Here is a 9,262-nt window from a genome sequence, read left to right as displayed (position 1 = left end):
CATGTTTACACAACTTCCTCTTGATATTTCTAATTTACTAATCAAACCCTTATTTTTCTTCCATTAATGAAAGGAAATAATGAACTTGAAACATAACCTTAGAGTGAAAAATACACTCAAGTTTAGGTAGATAGTTTGAAAATATCTGAATAATATTTCTGGTTATTTTCTACATTGGGTCAGATAATTTTTCTCTATCATGAAGCTCCAAGTGGGGGAAATGGAAATTCTGAATAAATATCTACACTGATGGAAGTTGGGTTATTCCAAGTGACTTCACTTCTTTAAATTTACAATGCAATGATAAACCTTACTAATTTGTGAGTAATCAAGTGTAAGGCCTGTCTGAATATGTAGCAGTAGAGAATTATAAACATTTAAAATAAATGTAGTTGTAAGCCTTTAAAGAGCAGATTGTAAGAAGAATGAAACCAACAAAATAAGTTAATAGAGGTTGTTTGTGTGTGTGTGTCTGCATGTGCACACAATCTCAGTTATGTCTGACTCTTTCTGACCCTATGGACTGTAGCCCACCAGGCTCCTCTGTCCATGGAATTTTCCAGGAAGGAATACTGCAGCAGATTGCAGTTTCCTTCTCCAGTAGACTCAGGGATTGAACCCGTGTCTCTTGAGTCTCCTGCATTGGTAGGCCAGTTCTTTACGAGCTGAGTCACCAGGGAAGCCCAGTTACTAGTAGATCTTGTTTTAATAAATAGATGAGAATTCAAACATGATTTAATTAGCATATCAGCATAATTAAATATATATGTGCACTTGATAAGTTATAAAAAGCAGTTTAAATATTCCTCATGAAATCTTATTTACATTATCTTATTAGTTAAAAAATTTTCTAAATATATTGTAAAGGTAATTGTTTCCCTAACTTAATTATTTTTTAAGATATAAAGTAATGGAATCTGTATTAATTAACTTATACTGTTATTTCCCAGAGTATGAATTAGCCATACTCACTATAGCTCAGTCGGTAAAGAATCTGCCTGCAGTGCAGGAGATGGGTTCAGTTCCTGGGTTGGAAACATCCCCTGGAGAAGGAAATGGAAACCCACTCCAGTATTCTTACCTGGAGAATCCCATGGACAGATGAGCCTGCCAGGCTACCGTCCATGGGATCACAAGAGTTGGACACAACTTAGTGACTAAACCACCACTATCATAGGAAAGCTCAATATCAAATTTCAAACAAATTATAAGTTTATTTTATTTGTACTGTTTCCACTTAACTATTATTACTATGAATAACCAAAGGTGAATGATAATTTCATAATTTATTTATAGTCTACTAATGATTTAGTTATTCATAGCTCAGCAACCTTTCATGTCAGTTATAGTAATTTATTTTCTCCATCATATAATACATTGTGTTATGTCTTTATGGTTCCTCTAGTTTCTCTCTAAATAGATCTAAATATATGTCAAAGAAGCAGTTCATTAAAACATATATCTGAGAAATGTGGATTTTTATGTTTTGAATATAGTTTTGAAGCAGTTTATCCAAGAGTTTGTACCCACCCAAAATAGTTCACATATATTTAACTATGTAGGTTTGTTGTTGATAAAATTCCTGATATCAAAGCACTCACAAATCAAAACCTGTATTTTATCTCACTTAAGTCCTTTTTAGGTATTATTATAACAGATTATAAATATGTTTTAGTTATCCTCTCTGTTCTTGTATATTTAATAGGATCTCTTTAGTGAGTTAAATTTTTCACTGAAGCATTTTTGTAAAGACCTATAAAAACTGTCCTTCCTAAGCCTTTCTCACTAAAGATGCTAAATTTAAGATGATGTGATGAAATAAAGGGTGGAAACAGCTCTTTGATAATGACAAAAGAGACACAAGCAAGTCTATTCCAATAGAATTGTGTAGTTACCTTCACAAAGATGTATAGTCTCTATTTTCCTGACATCTCCTTAACTCTTTTGTGTCTTTTTCAGAGTTGATTATAGTTTTCTTGTATATGGAGAAAATTTTGAAACAGCAGAAATAAATGGTGAGAAGCTACTTAACATCACCCAGCAAAAACTTAACAAACTTGGCATAATCCTAATTGCCCACCAGGATATCATATTAAAAGCATTCACTAATATCTATAAAAAAGTGAGTATAGCTGTGTACTATACTGCCTTGTCTGTCTTTCTAGCTCAAAAAAATTAATTAAAGGGAAAAAGTATGCTACATGATCTACAGTAAAATGTAGCTTATTGCCTTTTCAGTTCAAAGGTTATTTTGACTGATATGCTCTCTAATTGCTCTGCTTAAGAATTCTATGGGCCCCTATATTTGAATCATGGCACTGTCTGAAGTGGTTGATATTGCTTACTCTGCCTTGAAGATGTGCCCCATAATTCTTGGGAAAACTTAAGGATAATCTTCATAAAGTTACTTTCTCCTAGAAATGAATGTCAGAGGTGGAAGTTCTTAAAAATTGTTCATAGCTAAAAAATTCCTGTAAGATCAAGGGATTTAGAAGAAAGCTATATCTACTGAGCCTCTAAATGAATCAAAGAATAATGAAGGAGTTATCAAGGCCAGATCCAGTATTCTAGACAGCTGATTTGCACCTAGAAATAGAATTGCCATTTTACATAAGTCAAGTCAACTAAAAACCGAATAATAAATGCAAAGGGCAAACTTATGACTATTTAACAAACATAAAGAGAGCTTGAAGTTTTTCATTATTTAAGGGTTGTGAACATGCTAAAATCCAACCATCCATTCAACAAATATTTATTGAAAACTTTACTTGGGTAACTCAAGCACTGTTATATGGTTGTGTCTAGTGTGTTTTATTTGATAGTCTTAAACTTTTATTTCTAAGATATTTTAAAATATTTAATATGTCATATCTCTTTTGAATAAATTTTATCCTTCCACTTTTCTGTAAGCACAGTATATATTCCTTTTTAAAAATAAAGTCTCTTTGTATCTTTTCCTTCATATTCCAGTTAAACTTTATAAGACTTTAACAATAAGTATGTTTGATTATACTTTGTATCCTATTAAGTTAGGTATTCAACTGAAACTATTAACTAACAAACACCATGAGAATTCTTACATACTGCCTGAAATGGTTTCAATCCTAAAAGGGCTCAGTTTTAGCAATTGTTTAGCCTGTTTAAACACCAGTTAATTTCTATATGGAACACTTATACTAGAGACTAGTGATCATATCAAGAGTTCAAGTAGTTTTTCCCTACAGTGTAGAACACCATTTTAAAATATTTAATGAGGGAAAAACTTTCACAGTATCAATTTCTTCTTGTTAGCCAGCCATTCTCTAAAATATCTTGGCATCAAAACTCAGTTCTTCCTTGTTCTCAGAAAATCCCATAAATTAATTTTTGTGATTGTGCTACCATATTACCCATCACCAGCAACATGTTTCGTCATCGTCTTCTTCTTCTTTTTTTAATTGAAGTATAGTTGAGGTTTCCTCGGTGGCTCAGTGGTGAAGAGCCCGCCTGCAAAGCAGGAACTGCAGGAGATGCGGGTTTGATCCCTGGTTGGCAAGATCCCCTGAAGGAAGGCATGGCAACTCACTCTAGTATTCTTGCCTGGAGAATCCCATAGACAGAGGAGCCTGGTGGGCTACAGTCCATGGGGTCCCAAAGAGTCAGACATGACTGAGTGACTGAACATGCATACATAGTTGTTTACATTGTTGTGTTAGTTTCTGCTGTACAATGAAGTGAATCTGCTACATGAATACATATATCCCTTCCCTCTTGGACCCCCTCTCCCATTTCCACTTATCTAGGTCCATGGGGTTGCTAAGAGTCGGACACGGCTGAACGACTTCACTTTCACTTTTCACTTTCATGCATTGGAGAAGGAATTGGCAACCCACTCCAGTGTTCTTGCCTGCAGAATCCCAGGGATGGGGGAGCCTGGTGGGCTGCCGTCTATGGGGTCGCATAGAGTCGGACACGACTGAAGTGACTTAGTAGTAGTAGTAGTAGTAGTAGTAGTAGTAGTAGGTCACCATGGAGCACCAAACTGAGCTCCCCATGCTATACAGCATGTTCTACCGCCTATCTATTTTACACATAGCAGTGCCCAAATATCAATCCCAAACTCCTATTTTATCCCACACTACCTATCCCCCACCCATATCCACACATCCATTCTCTACATGTCTGGCTCTTCCTGCCCTAAAAATAGGTTCACCTGTGCTATTTCTCTATCTTCCACTTATATGCAATGATATATATTTGTTTTTCTCTTTATGACTTACTTCATTCTGTGTAACAGCCTCTTAGGTCCATCCATGTCTCTGCCAATGACTCAGTGTCGTTCTTTATTATGGCTGAATAATATTCTGTTGTATATATGTACCACATCTTTACTCTGTTGATGGCTATTTAGGTTGCTTACATGTTCTGGCTTTTATAAATAGTATTGCAATGAACACTCGGGTGCATGTGTCTTTTATAATTATGGCTCACAGGAGGTATGCTCAGTAGTGGAATTGCTGGGTCATATGGCAGTTCTATATTTAGTTTATAAAGAAACTTCCATACTGTTCCTCATAGTGACTGTGTCAGTTTACATTCCCATCAACAGTGACAGAGGGTGCCCTTTTGTCCACACTCTCTCCAGGATTTACTGTCTGTAGATTTTTGGATGTTGACCATTCTGACCAGTGTGAGGTGACACTTCATTGTAGCTTTGATCAGCATTTCTCTAATAATTAATGATAGTGAGCATCATTTCATCTGGCTTTTGGCCATCAGTATGTCTTCTTTGGAGAAATATCTATTTAGGTTTTCACCCAGGCTTTGTTTTTTTTTTTTTTTTTAATATTGAATTTAATGAGCTATTTGAATATTTGGAAATTAATCCTTTGTCAGTTGCTTCATTTACAAATATTTTCTCCCATTCTGATGGTTGTCTTTTCATGTCCTTTATGATTTTCTTTGCTGTGTAAAAAATTTTAATTTTAACTAGATCACATTTGTTTATTTTGTTTTTATTTTCATTACTCTAGGTGGTGGATCAAAAAAGATCTTGCTGTGATGTATGGCAAAGAGTGTTCTTCCTATGTTTTCCTCTAAGAGTTTCACAGTGTCTATACATTTAGGTGCTTAATCCATTTAGAGTTTATATTTGTATGTGGTGTTAGTGAATGTTCAAATTTCAATCTTTTAAATGTAGCTGTCTTTAAATGTAGTTTTCTCAAGCATTATAAATTGAAGAGACTGTATTTTCTCTATTGTATATTCTTGCCTCCTTTGTCATAAATTAGGTCATCTCTGGGCTCTCTATCTTATTGCATTGATCTTTATTTCTGTTTTTGTGCCAGTATCATACTGTTTTGATGACTGTAGCTTTGTAGTACAGACTGAAGTCAGGGAGCCTAATTCCTGTATGCCCATTCTCCTTTCTCAAGATTACTTTGGCTATTCTAGGACTTTTGTATTTCCATGTGAATTGTAATTTTTTCTTTTAATTCTGTGAAAAATGTCATTGGTAATTTGATAGTGATTGGACTGAGTAGGTATATTGCTTTCAGTAGTATAGTCATTTTCACAATTGATTCTTCCTCTCGAGAATATGGTATATCTCTCCATTTATGTCATATTTGATTTCTTTCATTGGTGTCATAGTGAGTACAGGTTTTTACCTCTTTAGATAGTTTTATTCCTAGGTATTTTATCTGTTTTTTTTTTCCAGTGGCAAATGGGATTTATTTCCTAATCTCTCTTTCTGATATTTCTTTGTTACTGTGTAGGAATGCAAGAGATTTCTGTGTATTGATTTTGTATCCTGAAACTTTACCAAATTCATTGATGAGCTCTAATAGTCTTGTGGTAGTGTTTGACAGTAGCAAAATAATAATGGGTGATTTTCACACCCTGCTTACACATTTGGAAAGATCATCCAGACAGAAAATAAATAAGAAAGCAAAAACTTTAAATGACAAAATAGCCCAGACAAACTTAATTGATATTTATAAGACATTCTATCCAAAAGCAGCAGAATACATTTTCTTCTAAAGTGCACCCAGAACATTCTCCAGAATATATCACATCTTAGGTCACAAATCAAACCTTGTTAAATTTAAGAATATGAAAATCATATCAAGCATCTTTTCCAACTATAGAACTTTGAAATTAGGAATCAATTGCAGCAAAATAACTGTACAAAGCACAAACACATGTAGGCTAAACAATATACTGCTAAATAACAAAGAGATAACTGAAAAATCAAAGAAAGAATTCAATAATACATAAAAACAAGCAACAAAGAAAACATGAGGATCCAAAATCTGTAGGATGCAGCAGAACAGTCCTATGAGGGAAATTTATAGCAATTCAATCCCACCTCAAGAAATATAAATCTCAAATAAACAACTTATCTTTACACCTAAAGCAATTAGATAAATAAGAACAAACAAAATCCAAAGTTAGTAGAAGGAAAGAAATCATAAAAATCACAGCAGAAATAAATGAAATAGAAATGAAGGAAAAAATAGCAAAGATCAATGAAACTAAAAGCTTGTTCTTTGAGAAGATTAAAAAAAATTGATAAGCCCTTAGCTAAACTTATCAACAAAGAAGAGAGTTCAGGCTCCCACAGTATGACTGGCGACATTAGCTAGTGCTCGCTCTACTCTCTCTAACAGGGAAACAGTGGACTACAAGAGACTGAGCTGTATCTGCCTCTATTTCCAACAGACTCACGTTCAACTTTCACTTACCCACACACACAAAGCCGGGAAAATTTTATTAATCCTTTTTTTTTAAAAAAAGTTAATATAAAATTATAGCAAAAAAAAAAAAAAGGAACCTGATCTTTAGTAACACAGCTGGAACAATCTGCAGTGGCGGCGGCGGTGGCGGTGGCGGTGGCAGCGGCAGGAGAAGAGATTTAATTTACTTGATTTTCTGTGGTTGTTGGTTGTTCGCTAGTCTCACGGTGATGGAAGCTGCACATTTTTTCGAAGTGACTGAGAAACTGCTGGAGGTTTGGTTCTCCAGGCAGCAACCCGACACAAACCAAGGATCTGGGGATCTTCACACCATCCCAAGTGTTTAAGAATTTGCCTTGCAATGCAAAGGACACTGGCTCAATCCCTGGCCTGGGGAGATCCCGCATGCCACAGGGCAGCTGAGCCCATGTACCGAAACTACTGAAGCCCACTCACCATAGAGCCTGTGCCCCGCAACAAGACAAGTCACCACAGTGAGAAGCCCCCTGCTTACCACAACTAAAGAAAGCCTGTACACAGCAGTGAAGACCCAGCACAGCCAAAAATAAATAATTATTAAAAAATCCGAGTGGGACATACTTTTGAAGGATGTGCAATGTTCAATCATAAGTGTGACAAAAACTGACAAGCAGGAAGCTTATGTACTCAGTGAGAGTAGCATGTTTGTTTCCAAGAGACGTTTCATTTTGAAGACATGTGGTACCACCTTCTTGCTGAAAGCACTGGTTCCCCTGTTGAAACTTGCTAGGGATTACAGTGGGTTTGACTCAATTCAAAGCTTCTTTTATTCTCATAAGAATTTCATGAAGCCTTCTCACCAAGGGTACCCACAGTGGAATTTCCAGGAAGAAATAAAGTTCCTTAATGCAATTTTCCCAAATGGAGCAGCATATTGTATGGGACACATGAATTCTGACTGTTGGTACTTGTATACTTTGGAATTCCCAGAGAGTAGGGTAATCAATCAGCCAGATCAAACCCTGGAAATTCTGATGAGTGAGCTTGACCCAGCAGTTATGGACAAGTTCTACATGAAAGATGGTGTTACTGCAAAGGATGTCACTCGTGAGAGTGGAATTCGTGACCTGATACCAGGTTCTGTCATTGATGCCACAATGTTCAATCCTTGTGGGTATTCAATGAATGGGATGAAATCGGATGGAACTTACTGGACTATTCACATCACTCCAGAACCAGAATTTTCTTATGTTAGCTTTGAAAAAAACTTAAGTCAGACCTCCTATGCTGACCTGATCAGGAAAGTTGTGGAAGTCTTCAAGCCAGGAAAATTTGTGACCACCCTGTTTGTAAATCAGAGTTCTAAATGTCGCACAGTGCTTTCCTCGCCCCAGAATATTGAAGGTTTTAAACGTCTTGATTGCCAGAATGCTTTGTTCAATGATTACAATTTTGTTTTTACCAGTTTTGCTAAGAAGCAGCAACAACAGCAGAGTTGATTAAGAAACATGAAGAAAAAACACAAAAAGAGAACACACATAGAAGGTGGTGGCTGCTTTTTAGATATTGATACCAAGGGCCATGCTTTCCATAACCACCACCTTGTAGTTGCAGAAAGCCCTAGATGTAATGATAGTGTAATCATTTTGAATTGTATGCATTATTATATCAAGGAATTAGATATCTTGCATGAATGCTCTCTTTTGTGTTTAGGTATCCTATGCCACTGTTGGTGTGAAATTGAAGTGCATGTAGAAAAATCCTTTTACTATATGAAACTTTACAACACTTGTGAAAACAATTCAATTTGGTTTATGCACAGTGCAATATTTCTCCAGGTGTCATCCAAAATTCCCCACAGACAAGGCTTTCGTCCTCATTAGGTGTTGGCCTCAGCCTAGCCATCTGGGACTGTTCTATTCATTGCTGCCAGGATTTTACATCCAGTTACCTCCACTTTCTAGAATATATTCTCTACTAATGTTATTGAAACCAATTTCTACTTCATACAGATGTTTTTGCAACAGCAATTAGTTTTTCTTCCACAAGTTAAGTCTTCTAAGGAAACTGTCCATTCTGTGTATTTATACTTTAACACCGCTTCCTGTGCTTGTATCACTTTGATTCCTTCTGTTACCATGGTGTCTCCCCTCCCAACCACACCCCCTCACTGTTACACTGTGGGTTTTATACTAATCTATACCCCAGAGGGGGAGGGCGGGGTAGACCCTAGGCTTAATTTTCTTTTAAGGTCAATGGAGTTTGACATTTTTTCATTGCCATGAGCTCTTTTGGAATAAACTATTGTTGATTAGCAAAGAAGGCGTAGATTGGTACTAGGGAATATTGGCAGAACTGTATGGAAACTGTGCCATTTGGTGTCCCCCATTAAATGAAATGAGCTTCTCATAAGTACCATGTCTTTATTAACTTGCTAAGTAGTACAAAAGAATTTTTATCACAATTTATTAATGAGGAGATTGAAGGTAAAGGTATTGGTTTCAACAAATCAAGTCAGATCAGATGATTCACCTTAACTTTTGTAGCCATTTCCACTAGTTTCTGTT

General features: G+C 35.9%; 1 pseudogene across 1 annotated transcript; it reads left to right on the top strand.

Moving 5' to 3' along the window:
* The first annotated feature begins 6,576 nt into the window (after positions 1 to 6,576).
* Positions 6,577 to 8,525, top strand: LOC102179082 (annotated as a pseudogene). The gene has a single exon (XR_001917699.1). The product of XR_001917699.1 is annotated as an S-adenosylmethionine decarboxylase proenzyme pseudogene (transcript).
* The last annotated feature ends 737 nt before the right edge of the window (positions 8,526 to 9,262 follow it).

This window comes from Capra hircus, unplaced genomic scaffold (assembly GCF_001704415.2).
Source record: "Capra hircus breed San Clemente unplaced genomic scaffold, ASM170441v1, whole genome shotgun sequence".
Lineage (NCBI taxonomy): Eukaryota > Metazoa > Chordata > Mammalia > Artiodactyla > Bovidae > Capra > Capra hircus.
This window is presented reverse-complemented; position numbering and strand designations above follow the sequence as displayed.